The sequence below is a fragment of the Onychomys torridus genome, unplaced genomic scaffold (genome assembly GCF_903995425.1).
Source record: "Onychomys torridus unplaced genomic scaffold, mOncTor1.1, whole genome shotgun sequence".
Classification (NCBI taxonomy): domain Eukaryota; kingdom Metazoa; phylum Chordata; class Mammalia; order Rodentia; family Cricetidae; genus Onychomys; species Onychomys torridus.
In genome coordinates, this window is record NW_023411230.1 from 1 (window position 1) to 11,518 (window position 11,518).

Here is an 11,518-nt window from a genome sequence, read left to right on the forward strand (position 1 = left end):
CTGACACACCAGGTCCGTCATGTGGCCAGAGTAGGCAGCATTCTGCACTGTTGAATGTCATCTAGCCTATGATTCTTGACATCTTTTCCATAATGGTTGAAAACATCTTAAATTCAAGAAATTATAATTTTTTCACTCTTGAAAATAATTGTCTGATTTTTAAAAGAAATTTCTCTCATTTCTTGATGTAATAAGTCAACAGTGTAAAGAGGGATAATGTCATCAGTCTGTGAAAGAAGGCTAAAATAAATGGCAGGTGGTACTAAAACTATGTTGGAATTTGCTGCTGTAGTTTTTAGAGACAGGGTTTCTCTGTGTAGCTTTGTGCCTTTCCTGGAACTCACTTTGTAGACCAGGCTGGCCTTGAACTCACAGAGATCCACCTGGCTCTGCCTCCCGAGTGCTGGGATTAAAGGCGTGCACCACCAACGCCTTGCTGGTTTTTACTTTCTAGGCAGTATTGATTGGTTTACCAGATATGTGGCCAAATTATCTGATAATCAATCATGTTACCAATTACAAACTGCTAGATTAGCAGAATCACATTTGACATGACATTTGTACATTTACTTTTGATAAACTAAATTAACATATTAAATATTAACAGTTCATATCTTTAATTACTACAATTTGTTACGTTTTATTTTAGGAAATGATTTGCAGCTGAGTGAATCAGAAAGTGGCAGTGATAGCTGAAGCAATATTGAGTCACAAAGAAAACATTTGTAAAATGTGTGGTAATCTGTTTTGTACAAGAATAAACACTCCTATGACTAAGGAAAAGATGTAACTTTTGCTGAAAAAAATTAAATTGATTCAGAATTTTTAACTTCTTATTGGCATTCTCGTGTGTTATCTTTAGTTATTCATAACAAAACTGTCATCACATTTGATAGGTGAGAAAAGAGCTTCAGAAGTTAGGGAACATGTCCCGGGTATTGTTAATCAACAAGCTGCAGATCAAGTATTCCAGAGTACAGGTCCAAGGCTCGATTTTACTATTTTGTTGTCCCAAACTGTGAAATGCTAAAACAATTGATTTGTAGGAAGAGTTTGTGGTTTGTTTTTATTATGGTGGTGCCTTTCCTATCTAATATTCCTTAAATTATGACTGAAAATACTTTAATTCTTGCCAAATTTACACTTTAATTTCTATAAAACTGAAGTTAAATAATTATTCTAGTAGCTGTTTTGTTATCTCTTATAATTTTTTTTGCTTTCAAGAGAAGAGTTTAAGAATTTGGTATTTATAAGCCACAGTCATTCTAGGGTCCCCCCTGCTATATAGCCTCCCTGGTTCTGTGGGTTGCAGTCTGATTGTCCTTTGCTTTACATCTAGTATCCACTTATGAGTGAGTACATACCATGTTTTTCCTTCTGAGTCTGGGTTACCTCACTCAGGATGATATATTCTAGTTACTTCTATTTGCCTGCAAATTTCATGCTATCATTGTTTTTCTCTGCTGAGTAGTACTCCATTGTGTATATATACCACATTTTCTTAATCCATTCTTCAGTTGATGGGCATCTAGGTTGTTTCCAGGTTCTGGCTATTATGAATAGTGCTGCTATGAACATAGTTGAGTATGTATCTTTGTGGTGTGATTGAACATTCCCTGGGTATATGCCCAAGAGTGGTATGGCTGGGTCTTGAGGTAGATTAATTCCCAGTTTTCTGAGAAATCACCATACTGATTTCCACAGTGGTTGTACAACTTTGCATTCCCACCAAAAATGGAATATAATAAGTTGTGGCTTATAATAAGTTTTGGGTTTACTCAAATATTGGGCAAGCCTCAACGAAACATTTCACTATTAGGATAAGAATTTGTACTGTATCAAGCTGATAATAGGATAAATAAATATAAATAAATAAATAAATAAATAAACGAATGAATAAATAAATGAATGAATGAATGAATGAATGCATGAATGAATAAGGGAAAAAAAGGATGAAGCTGGAGAGACTGCTCGCAGGTGAAGAGCACCAGGATTACAGTTCAGTTTCCAACACCCATGATGGGTTAGATCATAGCTATCCATAACGTCAGCCCTAGGAAATAGAACACTCTCTTCTGGCTTCTGTGGACACCTGCATACACATGCCACACACAGAGACACACAATAGGAAATGGTAAAAAAATAAATCTAAAAAAAAGAGAAGGAGAAGAAGCAGAAGAGGAAGAGGAAGCTGAAGCGGAGGAGGGGGAGGAAGAGGAGGAGGAAGAAGAAGAAGAAGGAGAAGGAGAAGGAGAAGGAGAAGAAGAAGAAGAAGAAGAAGAAGAAGAAGAAGAAGAAGAGAAGGAAGAAGAAGAAGAAGAAGAAGGAGAAGGAGAAGAAGAAGAAGAAGAAGAAGAAGAAGAAGAAGAAGAAGAAGAAGAAGAAGAAGAAAGAAGACCAGCATTCATCTATCTCTGATTTCTGACTGCAGATTCGATGTGACCTGCCACTTAACACTCCTGATGCAACGCCTCACCCACTAAGATGGACTGTACCTTTGAACTGGAGGTTAGAGTAAACCTATCTTTCCTTGGAAAAAAAAAGAATTTGGTATTCATATTTATAATACCTTTGAATTTGAAGGAAATCGACATATTTAGTTATAGCTGAAATCTACCAAACAACATGTTCTTTATTAATTTTTAAAGCAGTTTTAGATTCACAGCAAAACTGATAAGAGAGTTGGGAGAGCCCTTTTCTCTGGCCCTACTGCCACCCCATGCCAAAGGGGTATAGACTAGTTATAACTGATGGCCCCCACTGACATGTCATCACCACCAAAGTCCATAGTTTACAATAGGACTCATACTTGATAGGTTACACTCCATAGATTTTTTCACCAATGTGTACAGTAACAGCATAACTCCATCATTATAGTAAATACAGAACAGTTTCACCGCCTCAGAAGTCTGTGCTTTGCTGATTCTTCAGGCTGGCCCTGAATATTCCCCAGTTCTCCAGCCTCATCCCCAAGTGCTGAGGTTAGGAATGAGTCCCTGTCACTTCTGGCTTGACAACACGTTACACATTACTGTCTCCACAGTTTTTACCTTTCCCTAGTATCCTAGATGGAATCATACAGTATACAGCCTTTTCAGATCAGCCTTCATGGTTCAGTAGTCTCTTTTTAAGGCTGAATACTATTCCATGTATACATGTACCATTTGCCTATTGAATGACATCTTGGTTGCCTCAAACTATGGCAATTATGGAAAAAATTCAACTTTGTCTATGCTCACTTTATTTCTTTAGCTGTAACTTACAGTCTTAAGTTCTGGCTTTAATTTTTGCTTTATTTCATTTTTCTTCTCTCTAGTCTCCCTTCCATTAATTTATCTTTGTTTTCTGTTTTACTCATCAATACTTAGCTAAAAACGGTGGTGGGCAGGGGGAGAGGATGCAGGGTGGCAGCTGGTGGCGGGCTCCAGGTAAGCGAAGCGCCATGCAGTGCTCGCCCGGCCGCCCGCCACCGAGCCATGGAAATCGGCACCGAGATCAGCAGCAAGATCCGGAGTGCCATTAAGGGGAAATTGCAAGAATTAGGAGCTTACATGGATGAAGAACTTCCTGATTACATTATGGTGATGGTGGCCAACAAGAAAAGTCAGGACCAAATGACAGAGGACCTGTCCCTGTTTCTAGGGAACAACACAATTCGATTCACCGTATGGCTCCATGGTGCATTAGATAATCTTCGCTCTGTTACAACTGAGCCATCTAGTCTAAAGTCTACAGACACCAGCATTTTTGATAGTACCGTGCCTTCAAACAAGAGCAGCTTTAGTCGGGGAGATGAGAGAAGGCACCAGGCTGCAGTCCCTCCCCTTGCCATTTCTAACTCTAGGCCTGAGAAAAGAGATTCCAGAGTTTCTACAAGTTCACAGGAGCAGAAATCCACTAATGTCAGACATTCTTATGATGATGGAGCTTCAACCTGGCTAATGCCAACAGTGAAACCTCTGAGGGAGCCAGCACCTTCTGAAGATGTGATTGATATCAAGCCAGAACCGGATGATCTCATCGATGAAGATCTCAATTTTGTGCAGGAGAATCCCTTATCTCAGAAAAAACCTACAGTGACACTTCCATATGGTTCTTCTCGCCCTTCTATTGAAATTTACCGACCACCTGCAAGTAGAAATGCAGACTCTGGTACCCAGTTAAATAGGCTGCAACTTCAGCAGCAGCAAAGCCGTGCTCTCGCTGCCAAGTCTACAAAGCAGGATGTCTGTGTGAACCGGAAGTGCTTAGCAGCATAGACGACACTTACAGCCCCTTCTTCAGAAACAGCTTGGATAAGATGAGTGTTGAGGATGAAAACTTTCGGAAGAGAAAGTTGCCTGTGGTAAGTTCAGTTGTAAAAGTAAAAAGATTCAGTCATGATGGAGAAGAGGAGGAGGAAGATGAGGATTATGGCTCCCGGATAAGAAGTTTGTCCAGCAGTTTGTCGGTGCCAGCAAAGCCTGAGAGGAGACCTTCTCTTCCACCTTCTAAACAAGCTAACAAGAATCTAATTTTGAAGGCTATCTCTGAAGCTCAAGAGTCTGTAACAAAAACAACTATCCATTCTGCAGTTCCACAGAATCAGACACTTCCAGTTGCTCCCAGGACTCGAACTTCTCAAGAAGAATTGCTAGCAGAAATGGTCCAGGGGCAAAGCAGGGCCCCCAGAATAAGTCACCCCGTTAAAGAAGAGGAAGCAAAGCAGACGGTACAGAGAAACTTCAAGGCACTCCGCAGAGGCAGTGATTATCCCGACTGCAAGTCGACCCAGTAATGGTAGAGACAATGGAGATGAGTCCAGATTACTATTACGTGGAATCCATGGTCCATGCAGACACAAGATGACTTATTCTGAAGGAGCCAAAGCTGTCTGAGGAAATAGTAGCGACACCAAACCAGCAGTCGGGGATGAAGACTGCAGATGCCCTTCGGGTACTTTCAGGACACCTTATGCAGACACGAGATCTTGTACAACCAGATAAACCTGCAAGTCCAAGTTTATGGTGATGCTGGATGGTGTCTCCAACCCCCCAGGATACATGTCAGATCAAGAGGAGGAGATGTGCTTTGATGGAATGAAATCCGTAAACCAAACTGCAGCCTCACACAAGGGACTCAGAGGCCTCCTCCACCCACAGCAGTTGCATTTGATGAGCAGGCAGCTTGAGGACCCAGATGGTAGCTTTTCCAATGCTGAGATGACTGACCTGAGCGTGGCACAAAAACCAGAGAAGCTTTTGGAGCGCTGCAAGTACTGGCCTGCTTGTAAAAATGGGGACGAGTGTGTGTACCATCATCCCATTTCACCTTGCAAAGCCTTTCCCAATTGTAAATTTGCTGAAAAATGTTTCTTTGTGCATCCAAATTGTAAATATGATGCAAAGTGTACTAAACCAGATTGTCCCTTCACTCACATGAGTAGAAGAATTCCAGTACTGACTTCAAAACCAGTAGTCCCATCACCAGCACCATCTTCTAATGGGCAGCTCTGCCGATACTTCCCAGCTTGTAAGAAAATGCAATGTCCCTTCTACCACCCAAAACACTGTAGGTTTAATACTCAGTGTACAAGACCAGACTGCACATTTTTATCACCCCACCATTACTGTACCACCAAGACATGCCTTGAAATGGATTCAACCTCAAACTAGTGACTGATGCCCTAGCCCTACCTGGCAAGAAGATCATGCAGTTTGAAAGCTTCCATCTTCTGATGAGAGAGATTCTACAGAACTTGTCACATCTTTGAAATTTAGAATATATTGCTTTCATAATATGAATTTTATTGCCTAACTGAAGTGTTTAATTTTTCAAGTTTGTAAGTTTATTAAGTGGTTTCAGCAACTTTTTGTTTCTTTGTTTTGACTGTGAAAGAGACAGTTTAAAGAAAAGCCAGATTCTATTAAAACATTGGCGGCATGTTTGTAAAAGAAAAAAAAAAAAAACTACCTCTATGTCATTTATTATTTAACTAAAGCAAATCCGTATATTCAATGTAGCTAGTAAAACACTCCTATTGTGTTAGTAAAGTAATTTGGAATATAAAGTTTTACTCAAAGTTGTTATTCTGGAATTCCTTTATTACTATTAATGACGGGACATGAGTACTCAGTGCTTGAGCTGGTAAGGCTGGCTCCCAGACTCTATCTCCTATAATCAAAACAGCTCAGCTTGTTTTCTCCTTGTAAATGAAATATCCTTAAGACTTTTTGAGTGGGGGGACATGTTTTGAGTCAATGTTCTCAGTACATTCAGTACGTTCTTGGTATGTAGCCCAGGCTGACCTCTAACTCATGACCCTCCTGCCTCAACCTCCTCAATTCAAAAACTAGGCATGCATCACCACACCCAGTTTAAACACTATTTTAATGAATTCATCTTTCTTCTGTATATCCTTCAAGGGTAAGGGAATAGGTTTTGAGTTTGTCCTATAGTCTTACACTGTGCAAATCAACTCAAAAAAATCTTCTGAGCCCCAAATGTGTGATGGATTTCTCTCCAACAAGCAAGTAAATACTCTACAGCAGACTAGACAGTGTCTTCTAATCCAGCTTAGTTATGATGCTACCTGCCTGGAAATAACACCAGATCACACAGGTTGAAGGCCCAGTCCCCATGGCTGCTCCCTCTCACTTCAGAAGTCAATCACAAGCACCCGATGGTTCCATGTATTTCAGACCAAATGGCCAAAAATGGAGCTCACTATAATTACTCCTCTTGTTAAACTAACTTGCTTCAATGGTTTACAGAGTCATAAACGTATTTTTATGAAGGGTAATGCCACGCCCACGACGGTGTCACCCACATGACAAATGCCTTGGATGAGGTAGTTATGTGGGAAAGGGGGGCTCGCGGCCCTCGTGTCTATGCCCCCGGCGACCCCTCATCAATCTGCCCGAATCAAGGTGCCAGGCTACAAGGAACCACGCAGATCTGCTTGCAGAGGCTGGCTGGCACTCTGCTTCTTCTCTTTGCAGCTGTAATTATTGCTGTTTCCTTGTGTATTAATTCCAAGAAGTTAACTCTTAATGTTCCTGATGTGCCCCATAAAGAGAGTAATGATTCCTCAAAAGTGGCTTCAATACCCCCACCTATGATTCAAGCTCTTAGGCAAACAGTTCAAGAGGGTCCCAAAAGTTTGGGGGAATTCATGAATGATTTAGAGCAAAAAGAACTTATGATTCAGAAGGACGAAGATTCTAGCGAGGAGAAAATGAAAGTAAGGTACAGGCACTCAAAGGTAATTCACACGCGCAGCCGACAACAGCTGCGAGGAAGCAGTTACAGGATTTAGTCATTCCTACAAAAATTATCCAGGGACAAATAGAGTTTCTCATCAAGGGTCGATGGTGCCAACCCCCTAACTTTAATCCTAGATATAATAATTATTTAGAGCCATTGCCTTTTACAGGAGCTTATGATGTACATGGGAACTGATGTGTGAATCATAATGGTATGAAAACAGAATGGCATAAGTTACAGTTCATGGAAAGATTAGCTAGGTACCAACCCCCCTGGTGCCTTCTCACACGCAGGCAAAGGTTAAAATATTTTCACACAAATGAAACCATGGTTAGAACAATGATGGAAAGGGTTTAATTTTGATACAGAACAAAGGTGTAGAAGGAAAACTACAGCTAGGGCCGTAATGTTCTCTGTCCGGATGAGGAACCACAAAAGAAAAAGTAAAGGCTATACTCATGAGATCTGTTAATCATTCTGAGAAAATTGTGTGACTACATTGTTGATTCTATGTCTATCACCCTACTGGCCGATTGCCCTGTTTCCTCAAGTAACTGTATAAAATTCACTGCTTGGTCTGAGTAAAATTGCAGCAGCTTCACAACATACTCTCGTGTCTGTGGCTGTCTGTCATTTGCCGAATCCCACTTATCCTGAGTACCTTCACCCTGTTCTCCCTCGGTCTAGTGGTCTAGCTGAGATCCAGTCCGAGGCAGGGTAATGTGAAGAGGTGATAGGCCAAGGTATGGGAAGGGCTGTGGAGAGTCTACACTCTCTCTGGGCACACAAAGGTCAGCAATCTGGATGTTCTCCAAATCCTGGCCTTTTGGAGTCAAAGGAGACTTCGTTGCACAGGCAGGACTGCAAATAGACTGGATGAAGAAACCTAAGGAGGCCTGTCCAGATAATGCAGGATTTCTTCCCCCTGGGCCTGGGGCAAGTTCTTCTGGAATTAAAAGGGTCTAATGACCTCCTGTTAAAAAAGGAGAGCAGACTTTCTTTTTATGACCTACCCTAAAGACAATGGGGTAAGATTAGAGTGTATTTTTAGTCTCTGTGGTCTTCCTTGTTAGATTGCAAATCTAGTTTCTCTGGTCTGCCTTGGGGAGAAAAAAGGAGCAGTGGAATGACAGAAGGAGGAGGAAGGGAAAATGAGGGAGAAAGGAAGAGAGACTGTTTTCTGGGGCTTTGGAGGTTTGCTTTGGAGGATGAAAATATCCTAACATTATTCCGTGACTTAGAAGACTTAGAAAATAAGAATTACAGAAGCGATGAGCCAAGAGTTACGGATGGAAATCAAAGTATGTATATCATAGTATCACAGACACTCTAAAGAGCCTAAGAAAAAATAAAACCCTACAGACTTGAAAGCCACAGGCCTTCAAATGCATTGCCTACACTTACAAAGCTGTCAGGAGTGGCTCACTATTGTCCCCCCAGTCTGACACTCGGGTAACCCCTGCTGCTTTCTTTTCTCCTTCCTGAATCTCACACAAGTGGACACCAGGTGCCCAACAGAGAAGGTGATTCTGAGAAGTGGTTTCCAGCTTAAATTAAGTTGATGATTGCCAACACCAAAGCCGGAACCACCCAAGAGTCCATCAACAGAAGAATGGCTAAATAAATACTGATACGTTTGTACAGTGAATTTGACCAAACAGAAGAAAATCAAATCTTGCTTTGGGCAGCAACAGAGATGAATCTCACCAATGTAGTATTGAGTAACAGGAACCAGACACAGAGGATGCAAACAGTGTTACTCTGTTTACATGAAACTCAGAAGCAAATAAAATCCCTGCTGATGACAGAATAGTGATCACTCTGGTGGAGGAGATTTGACTAGAAGGCAAAAGACAAGCAATGGCTATTACTCTTTGAAGGACTTCCAGCAATGAAGAGAGGTTTGTTTTTATCTAGAGAATATTTTTACCTTGTCTGAGTGGTAGCCATGAATAAAAATCAACAGAATTGTATGTTTATGATTTGTGTACTTCGTTGTAAAAATCCCTAAAGTCAATAGAAAAGACATTTGCAACACAAAGAATGTCAGTGTTAATATCAGCAATACTCAAATGAATCTTAGATTTACAAAGGTTAACAATTCAATAGAAAAACTGGCAGAGAAAATGATAAATCATTTGAAAAATTTCAGAATCATTTATTTTGGCTCAACAGTCTCCCTTCTACGTATTGTCTTACAAATAAATTTAACTCATATACCATAGTTGAACTGTATTTGCACTCATATGATTGATGACCTGTTTGCAGACTTATTGACTATTTGAGAAACATTTGTTTGTTCTTTTGGAACATTTTTTATTTACTTACTTATCTACAACTGATTTTTGGAGTTGCTTACATAGTATGGACATATCATTTTTGATATATACATACATTATAAACATTTCCTCCCACTGGGATATACTTTTTCATCCTTAATGGTATATTTTAGCCTACAGTTTATTAATTTTAATATTAAGTATGGCATCTTTCTTTTTTAAAATTACCCTACTTTATATAGTCTTCTAGAAATTTTGACTTATTCCACAGTAACAAATATATCCCTTATGTTTGTTTCTAAAAATCTCAACTTTGACTTTAATACTTAAATCCTCAATCTATGAAGAACTTATTTATTTCTTAGTATAAAGATAAAAAACTTTTCTCCATAAACCTTTACAAATGGTATGTTTATTAAAAGCACCATCACACACACACACACACACACACACACACACACACACACACACTCACTGTAGTATTAGCTTTGTTAAAGACAGAATTTAATTTGTATGGATCTTTCTCTGAATTCTGTTCTCTTCCATTCTCTTTTTTTTTTTTTCTTTTGGTTTTTTTGAGACAGGGTTTCTCTGTGCAGCTTTGTGCCTTTCCTGGAACTCACTTGGTAGCCCAGGCTGGCCCTGAACTCACAGAGATCCCCCTGGCTCTGCTTCCTGAGTGCTGGGATTAAAGGCGTACGCCTTCCAAATCATGAATATGGCATCTCTCCTTTCATTCAAGTCTTTAATTTCCTCTTTCTTTCTCTAGCATTTGATAGCTTCAGGGTTGAGCTCTTCGACATCTTTCATTTCATTTATTTATTTTGATACTAGGACTGGTATTTAAGTTCTGTTTATCTGTGGCTGATATGTAAATACAATTGTGTGGGGTGGAGCTGATTGTTATAGTTTGGACATTATTAAAGACGTATTTTCTTTAAGTTCATGTTTGCTTCTTTTCTCTGACTGCTCATTGTAGAGCTCTTTTCTAGGAGTGACTTCAAACTACTCTCTGCTGTCAGTCACAGAGGCCACGAATGGCTTTTACCTCTGTCACTGCAATTTGATTCTGATACTCACATTCTTCTATTTCTATTGTCTTTTGTGTCTCTGGAGAGTTTATATTCATTCTTATGTGAAGGACCTTTTCTCTTAGACCTTTAGCCTTCTGTTTGAGACCAGCCTAATAAAAACAGTAGAGCACAGCAATCGCCACAATACGGTATTGCTCTAAATGATTCTTAGCATCAGAGAAGCTGAACTTGCCAAAGAAAGACTGAAACTTAAGATTCCTTATGTCTCTGATATTATTTGATTCTGTGAATACTGTGATTTTGTTAGCATAATCCAAAGACAAATTTCGGGCTTTGGGCTGTGACTCAGTTGGCTGAGTGCTTGCTTAGCACCCACAAAGCCCTGAGTTCAATCTCCAGCACTGTATAAACTAGGAGTGGTGACCCATTCCTGGAATCCCAGCATTCAGCTCGATGGAGGGAGGAGGAGGAGGGTCAGACATTCAAGGTCATCCTTGGCTAAATAGGGAGGTGGAGACTAGGTAAGACCCAGTCTCCCATAAAGACAGATTTCATAGGAATTTGTTTGGAAACCCAAGCTCACACTCTGGAGTTTGGTGATCAGGAGACCTCTGCACATGAGTGAATTGGCACATTTACATACGGGTGCTTCCTAATTAAATGCCATCTAGAAGTACAAGGCCAGTGCAAAGAAACTCAAAACGAAGTATCATGTAAAGGCACGTGTACCTCTATTAGTTAACTTGACCAGAAACTTCTGCCATTTTAGATTTAGTATTTAACCAAGGTAGGTCAGGAAAGGCAATATTTGCTAAAAGAATAACTACAGATTAATCATTAATGCTGCAGGCAGAAGTAAAGCTGGACTATTCCTTGGGTAAAAGTTGGTGGGAGAGAGAACACATGAAGAGTTTAATAGAGGCGGAGAAAACCTGGTCAAAGTCCAAGTTAAAGTTTAGG

The 11,518-nt window shown here is 40.1% G+C and overlaps 1 pseudogene; it reads left to right on the forward strand.

The window, feature by feature from the left end:
* Positions 1-2,351: 2,351 nt before the first annotated feature.
* LOC118575036 lies at positions 2,352-5,783 on the forward strand (annotated as a pseudogene).
* The last annotated feature ends 5,735 nt before the right edge of the window (positions 5,784-11,518 follow it).